This window comes from Budorcas taxicolor, chromosome 13 (genome assembly GCF_023091745.1).
Source record: "Budorcas taxicolor isolate Tak-1 chromosome 13, Takin1.1, whole genome shotgun sequence".
NCBI lineage: Eukaryota > Metazoa > Chordata > Mammalia > Artiodactyla > Bovidae > Budorcas > Budorcas taxicolor.
In genome coordinates this window covers 38,182,354-38,191,530 of record NC_068922.1, presented here as the reverse complement: position 1 = coordinate 38,191,530, position 9,177 = coordinate 38,182,354, and positions in this window count along the sequence as shown.

Below are 9,177 nucleotides of genomic sequence, written 5' to 3'. Positions count from 1 at the left end.
CCAAATCACAGTATTGACCAGAAATGTGAGGATGGCAAAGAACAGCCTTCTAGAACTGCACAGGCTCCCCTTGCTGGTCATCAATAGTCTAGACCAGCACTGTCAGATAAAATTATAACTCAAATAACAGAGTAGTGTTAAATTTTCTGAAAATTTAAAAAGCAAAAAACAAAACCAAAACCCTTGAACTATATCTTAATATTTCATTTTATTTGACCCAATATATTCAAACTATTGGGCTTCCCAAGTGGCTTTAGTGGTTAAGAACCTGCCTACCAATGCAGGAGATGTAAGAGACATGGGTTCGATCCCTGGGTAGGGATTACCTGGAGGAGGGCATGGCAATCCACTCCAGTATTCTTGCCTGGAAAATCTTATGGACAGAGGAGCCTGGTGGGCTACAGTCCATAGGGTCACACAGAGTGGAACACGACTGAAGCGACTTAGCATGCATGCATTCAAAGTATTATCATTTCAACATATAAAATGATATACAAAAGTAGTAATGAAATATTTTGTAGTCTTTTTTTCATAGTGTCTTCAAAGTCCAGTGTGTTACACTTAAAGCACATCTCAGTTCAGACCAACCACCTTTCAGGTGCTCAGCAGCTACATGTGACCAGCTGGTGGTTCTCATTTGGGATAGTATGGGACTAGAGGCACACTAGGTGTCTATTTAGGGCAACAGAAAGGGGCTGAGAGAAGAAAGAGAGAGACTTCGCATCCACGAGTTTAACCAGAATCTTGCAAATTATTCTATAAAGGAGAGATTTTTAAAAAGGATACCTGTTTTGTGGTTTATTGTTTTTATTTTGAATTACAGTCATCTGAGGGTAATGTCCTTGATTGGAAGACAGCCTAATGAAGTCCTGGAGACAACCCCAGTTGCAGCATAGATGACCCAAGATGGCAACAGACTGCACTCTACCTTGTTTAATCAGGAAAATAATTTGTTAAAGATGTTAGGGAGCTCACGAAATCTCCAGGAGACCCTACAATCTGTCTAGGAAGGGAGCAGCAAGCAAAAGGATGCTCAGACTGCAGTTCCGAGCGTCTCCACTGGGGGCTTTGCCGCGGCCGTCCGGGTGGCCGGGATCCATCCTCGCTGAGCTCAGGACCCGCCTCCAGGACCCTAAAACCCAGGGGTAGATTTCGGGTCACAGGCTTGCACCCAGCCGCACAGGAGTCTGAGAAAGGAATCTCCTGGCTCCCTTGTGACTCTTAAGGGGAGATTACCCAAAAGTGAAGATGTGCACCACATCAGCCATTTGGTTTGTTAAATTTTAAAGAATATTGTCAAATATATTACAGTGACAAGACAGTTTTTAATATGAATACATGATTAAATAACAGCAGCAATTATTCTCGTTTTCCAGGTTGAGTAATACAATATTGCCAGGACTTCGGAACCCCCACCCCTACACCTGTTTGTGTGCTGTGCTTAGTTGCTCAGTGGTGTCCAATTCTTTGCTACCCCGTGGACTGTAGCCCAGCAGGCTCCTCTGTCCATGAGATTCTCCAGGCCAGAATACTAGAGTGGGTTGCCATACCCTCCTCCAGGGGATCTTCCCAAGCCAGGGATCAAATCCAGGTCTCCTGCACTGCAGGCAGTTTCCTTACAGACTGAAACACCTGGGCACCCCCTGTTTATCTCTGCCTAATTTTACACCTGCCTCCTGGAAACATGTATGAAGGTTAAGAAGCAACAGATAGAACCAGATATGTAACAGTGGACTAGTTCCAAATTGGGAAAGGAGTATGTCAAGGCTGTATATTGTCACACTGCTTATTTAGCTTATATGCAGAGTACATCATATGAAATGCCAGGCTGGATGAAACACAAGCTGGAATGAAGATCACTGGGAGAAAGATCAATCAGCTCAGATATACTGATGACACCGTCCTTATGGGAGAAAGTGAAGAGGAACTAAAGACCTCTTGATGAAGATGAAAGAGGCTGGCTTAAAACTCAACATCCGAAAAACTAAGATCATGGCATTCAGTCCCACCACTTCATGGCAAATGGATGGGGGAAAAAATGGAAACTGACAGACTTTATTTTCTTGGGCTCCACAATTACTCAGGACAGTGACTGCAGCCATGCAATTAAAAAATGCTTGTTCCTTGGAGGAAAAGCTATGACAAACCTAGACAGTGTGTTAAAAAGCAGAGATATCACTTTGCTGACAAAGGTCCATCTAGTCAAAGCTATGGTTTTTCCAGTAGTCATGTATGGATGTGAGAGTTGGACCGTAGAGAAGCCTGAGGGCCCAAGAATTGATGCTTTCAAACTGTGGTGTTGGAGAAGATTCTTGAGAGTCCCTTGGACTGCAAGGAGATCAAACCAGTCAGTCCTAAAGGAAATCAATCCTGAATATTCTTTGGAAAGACTGATGCTAAAGCTGAAGCTCCAATACTTTGGCCACCTGATGTAAAGAACACATTGGAAAAGACCCTGATGCTGGGAAAGACTGAGGGCAGGAGGAGAAGCCGGTGACAGAGGATGAGATGGTTGGGTGGCATCATCGACTTAACGGACATGAGTTTGAGCAAACTCCAGGAGATGGTGAAGGACAGGGAAGCCTGGCGTGCTGCAATCCATGGGGTCATAAAAGAGTTGTAAAGAGTCATCAAGAGACATGACTGAGCCGCTGAACAACAACAACAATTTTACACCTGCTCTTCTTTCCAAGGGAACAACATTCTGGTGACTTTGTATTGATCATTTTTTTGCTTTGCCTAGTGTTTGGTTTTTTTTTAATTGTGATATAATTGACATATAACATTCAATCTGTTTTAGGTGTACAATGCAATGATTTGATACATATATGTGTTGCAAAATGATTACCACAATAAATTTAGTTAATATTCATCACAGCACACAATTTTTTTCCTTGTGATGAAAACTTTGAAGATGAACTCTATTGCTGGGCTTCCCTTGTGGCTCAGCTGGTAAAGAATCCACCTGCAATGTGGGAGACCTGGGTTGGGAAGATCCCCTGAAGAAGGGAAAGGCTACCCACTCCAGTATTCTGGCCTGGAGAATTCAGAGTAGGACACTTTAATTTTGAGATAATACAGTTTCACATGCAGTTGTTTTCCTTTATCCAGTTTCCCCCAATGGTAAGTCATAGAGAACAAGTGAAGTATATTATCAGCAGAATATCGGCATTGAGACAACCCACAGGTCTTTTCCAGACCTACACTGTTTTACTTGTACTCACTGGTGTGTGAGTGGTGGTGGTGGTGGTGTGTGTGTGTTCATTTTATTTTATTTTTTCTCTCTTTTTTTTTCATTTTATTTTTTTTAAGTGTTTTTTTTGGGGGGGAGTGGGATGTGGACCATTAATTTTTTGAGTCTTTATTGAATTTGTTACAATATTGCTTCTATGTTTTGGTTTTTTGGCCTGAAGGCATGTGGGATCTTAGCTTGGAATCCACACCCCCGGCATTGGAAAGTGAAATCATAACCACTGGACCACCAGGTAAGCCCCTGTGTGTGTGTTCGTGTGCATGAATGCTAAGTTGCTTCAGTTGTGTCTGTCCCTTTTCGATCCTATGGACTGTAGCCCACCAGGCTTCTGTGTCCGTGGAATTTTCCAGGCAAGAATACTGGAGGGGGTGACCATGCCCTACTCCAGAGGATCTTCCTGACCCAGGGATCGAACCCATATCTCTTATGTCTCTCGAATCGGTAGGGAGGTTCTTTACCACTGGCCCCACGTGGGAAGCCTCTGTGTGAGTGTGTGTGTTTAATTCTATAAAACTGTATCATATATGCATGTTGGACTATTAGCTACTACAGGTATGGAGCAGTTCCATCACACAAGAATCCCTCAGGTTACCTATTTACAAATCCTTAACTCTTTGAGAACCACTGATCTTTTCTCCATTTTTATGATTGTGTCATTTCAAGAATGGGAGACCTGGGTTCAATCCCTGGGTTGGGAAGATCCCCTGGCACAGGGAACGGCTACCCACTCCAGTATTCTGGCCTGGAGAATTTCATGGACAGAGGAGCCTGGCGGGCTACAGTCCATGGGGTCTCAAAGAGTCAGATACGACTGAGCGTTACACTTTATGTAGCCCTAGAAAACTAATACAAAACGTAAAACGAATATGAAGGTAGAAAGTTAATTTTTTTAAAAATATAAATTTATTTATTTTAATTGGAGGTTAATTACTTTACTATATTGTATTGGTTTTGCCATACATCAACATGAATCTGCCGCAGGTATACACGTGTTCCCCATCCTGAACCCTCCTCCCTCCTCCCTCCCCGTACCATCCCTCTGGGTCGTCTCAGTGCACCAGCCCCAAGCATCCAGTATCATGCATCGAACCTGGACTGGCTATTCGTTTCATATATGATATTATACACGTTTCAATGCCATTCTCCCAAATCAAGAAAGTTAATTTTTTAAAAAAGGAAATGACTAATTTTAGTGGGATCAGAGACTGAAGTATGCCCTGAGTCCTCATTTTCCCACATAAGATGTTAAAAGATAATGTACCAAACTCAAGTATACAGAAGTATCACTGTGAACATATTTAGTTTCTGAACTAAACAAGCAAAACTGGAAGAGACGTTGCTGCCTCTAAGAAACTGTCAAGGATTACAACAGTCATAGGCAGGGCCTTTTTCTTTTTTTAAGGGAATTTGGAAAGTATTTTGATTTTTTTAATACTAGTTTTATTTATTTGATCCTTACCCGTGGCATGCAGGCTCTAGTTCTCTGACCAGGGATGGAACCTGGGCTCCCTGCATTGAGAGTGTGGAGTCTTAGCCAATGGACCACCAGGAAAGTCATAGGGTCTGTCCTTCTGGTAAACCTACTATAACAATGGACAATCTACCTTCCTGTATATCTTTACTACAAATAGAAGTAGAATAAAATTTAAAAAAAATTAGCAATAAAAAGAATGTTATATACATTCTGGAATCATACAATAGGTAACCTTCGGTATTCGTTGTTTTAAATCAGCCTAGTCTCCAGAGACTCTTCCAAGTCATTGCTTGTTGACTAATGGTTTTAACACATGTCTGTATTCCTAAACAAGATATGGTTTACTTTGACCTGCTTTTTAAAGTAATTTGAATCTTATAGTACACTTCTTCTGTCACTTGCTTTTTTTCTTTCAACAATATGTTTTGAGACTTACTTTTGTTAATGTGTGTGGCTATGAGCTATTCCTTCTCACTGTACAGATTTATCACCATGTTTTAATCACATCAGTTATTGATGGTTGTTTGGATTGCATTGAGATTCTTATTTTTCTAAGTATAATAAATGCTGCTATGATGAGTATTCTCGTCTGTGACTCTTGGTACAAAAGTGCAAGACTTTTTCTAGATTTAGAACCTGAAGTGGAATATCTGTGTCATTTAGCATGTGTATGTCCAATTTGACTAGGTAAAGAAAAACTCTTTTCCAAAAAATTTTTAAAAAATACTTTTTTGGCTGTGCCAGGTCTTAGCTGCTGCACTGGGATCTTCAATCTTCAGTCTTCACATGTAGCATGCGGGAGTTTCTAGCTGTGGTATGTGGGATCAAGTTCCCTAAACAGGGACTGAACCCAGATGCACTGCATTGGGAGCACAGAGTCTTATTAGCCACTGGACTATCAGGGGAAAAAATAAAGGAAATTGAATAATGAAACTGGGAAGCCCCCAAAGTGCTTCCATGAATATACATACCTACTAGAAATATTTGACCAATTTCATTTGAGTATTGTCAGACTTAAACGTTTTGAAAGTTGGTAGTTTCTTCAGTCGTGTTTGATTATTCGCAATCCCATTGACTGTAGTTTACCAGGCTTCTCTGTCCCTGGACTTCTCCAGGCAAGAACAGTGGATTGGTCAGCCGTTCCCTTCCCCAGGGATCTTCTAGACCCAGAGACTGAGCCCAGATCTCCTGCATTGCAGGCAAATTCTTTACCATCTGAGCCATCTGAAATCATATTTCGTTGTCATTTTAATTTGTATTTTCCTATTTACTAATGAGGCTGAGTATCTTTATATATGTTGATGAACCATTCATGTTTTCTCTTCTGGGAGATGCTTGTCTAAGTCTTTTGCCATCTTTCTATTGTTTGTCTTTTTCACATTCATTCATGAGAGTTCTTTAGATAGTCTGGATTCTAATCATTTGTAAGATAAATGTGTTGCAAAAAGTTCTCTGCTGTTTAGCTTACCATTCTCTTGTGCCTCTTGATACATTTTTTTTTAGCTAGTTATTTTATTTTATTTTATTTTTATTTTTACTTTATTTTACTTTACATACTGTATTGGTTTTGCCATACATTGACATGAATCCGCCACGGGTGTACATGAGTTCCCAATCCTGAAGCCCCCTCCCACCTCCCACCCCATCTTGATACATTTTTAATTTTTCTGCAGTCAGCCTTATCAACTTTATGATCTATTTCAGCCTTATCAACTTTTGTGGTCTGTTTTTATTTCTTAAGAAATTCTTCTCTATGCTCTGATCATGAATACATTCTTCTACATTATCTATGTATATATATATATATATATGCATATTTCAATGTTTAATCCACTGAAAATTGTTCTGTGTGCACATTATTCAGTTTCCTTTACGTTTTCCCCAAATGGATAACCGGTATTCCAGTTTCACCTATTGAATGACATATCTTTCCCCACTGCTGTGCAGTGCCTTCTCTCATAAATCACACATGTGCATCTCTTTCTGGGTTCTCTGTTCTGTACTGGCAGTCAGCTTGTACACTAATGTCTACTTATGCACCAACGTCTGTCCCTCCACCAATGCCCAGCTGTGCACCAATGTCTCACACTATTTTAATTACCACTGATGTCTGATACTGTCTGCATACCTTGTTTTTCCTCAGGAGTGGGATGGTTATTCTTTCATATATACTTTACAATAATTTGAGCAGACCCCACAGGTGGCCCAGTGGTAAAGAATCTGCCTACCAATACAGGAGATGCAAGAGACACAAGTTGGATCCCTGGGTCAAGAAGGTCCCCTGGAGTAGGAAACAGCAACCCACTTTAGTATTCTTGCCTGGGAAATCCCACGGACAGAGGAACTTTGTGGGCTACAGTCCATGGGGTCTCAAATGAGTGGACACAACTGAACACACATGCACAGAAGTGTCTTTTTTTTTAAGTATTTTTAAGAATTGTATTAAATCTACAGATGAATTTGGAGATTTTTTACCTCTTTTTCATGTGGAGTCTAACAATCTGTTAGTATGGTAAATCTTTCCATTGATTAGCATATTCTTTAACACTTTCCAATAAAAGTTTTTGAATTTTATTCACAGGAAATTTGCACAATATTTTTAGAAAATTTATTTTAAGGCTATTTGTATTTTGGTTGCTGTTGTAAGTCACTTTTTAAATTAGGCTTTTAATTTTTCTGACTGTTTACTATGTAGAAATGCAATTGACACAATACATATACACAGATTTTCTATAAACAACTTTGCTAAACTTTCTTATTACTTTTAATAATTTATCTGAAGATTCTCTTGAGTTTTCCACCCAGGCAATCATACTGACTACAAATGATGGTTTGTTATTTCCTTTATAACCCTGTACCTTTATTTCTTCTTTTTTGTCTTATTGAACCTATAAGAAAGCTGGTCTATTGTTGAATAGAGCAAGTAGCTTTCTCTTGTTCTGGGGTGCTGATTCAAAGATGAATTCAGTTTGCAAAAACTTATGAAGCTGTGGACTTATAATTTGTGCATTTTTTTCTAACGCTACATTAAGTTGTTGTTCTCTACTAAGTCACCTCTGATTCTTATTTGACTCCATAGACTGTAACCCGCCAGGCTTCTCTGTCCATGGGATTTCCCAGGCAAGAACACCAGACTGGGTTGCCATTTCCTTCTCCAGGGGATCTTCTCAACCCAGGGATCAAACCCACCTCTCCTGTATTGGCAGGTGCATTTTTTTTTACCATTGAGCCACCAAGGAAGTCCAACTGTATGTTATATGCTTCAATAAAAAGTTAAAAAAAAAATCTAAGGAATATTTTTCCCAGCACCCTAACCTGTCCTCATAACTGTATGCTCTGAGGATGCCACTGAGCAGGTTTGTACCTGTCTATTGCAACTTGACCATACATTACCAGAGAAAAGGAGTCTTAGGAGAGGATAGGGGAGGTGTTTTTTCCCTGGTTTAGAACCAGGGGGAGGGGGTGCAGCAGACCCTGAGGACAGAATGGGGAGGGGAGGTAGAAATGCGGGGAAACAGATTTCCATAAAATGGAAGGAAAAGTTTTCTAACAGCAGTGTTGTCAAAATGGAACATGGGCTGCTATTTTGGAAAAATGAGCTTCACAGCTCTGGAGGTATTCAAGCAAGGCTGACTACACACCTAATGAGGAGGGCCACCTCCTCCCCCTAATACTGGGTGAGCTCTGGACCACTCTTCCAACTCCAAACTTTTGAGATTTTTAAAAGAATTGAGTTCATTTCTTTCTCTTTTTTTCATTTCTTATGCTACTTTGAGGTGATGCTCTATCAATACCTCTCACAAAACTTAGAATACTGACGTTACACAAGAGAGAAGTCAACAGAGGCAAAACTGATTCTTTGAAAATGTTAATAATACTGTTGATAAACCCATCTGGTCTGATCACACACAAAAGAAAGATAACATCAGAATTCCTTTCTTCCAAAGAGATATCCAGTAAATGTAAGATTAGGTGTGCATCCAACATGGTCAGATAAAAGTGTGATTAAACCTGTTATCCTCCCCCCTTAACGCCCTAAGTATTGAGCTACATTTTGAGATTTCTTGCCTTAGATCCTGTCATTCTACAGTGTTTTCAAATAATGAACAGAGTGGATCAGATACTCAGTGATTTGAAATCCACTGAAAGAAAAAAGAAAAAAAAAGCTCTGTTAATGGGTTTTTTGTTTTCTTTTTTTTTTTTGTAAAATAAGGAATTATGAAAAAAAGTGAAGTTTTTAAGGTTTTTATGAGATGGGGCATACTTCAATGATTTCACAGTTTTACTCTATTTTTACTTTCATTCAACCAAGCGTCTTCTTTCTAATCAGGCTCCAGTTCGTTGGTAGATAAAAATACACTCGCAGAGGCTCCCAGAAGCTGCGCCATCGGCCTCGGACGAGAAAGAAGCCTTGTCTCCTCGTGCCGCTATGGAGATGTCTTCCTCTTCC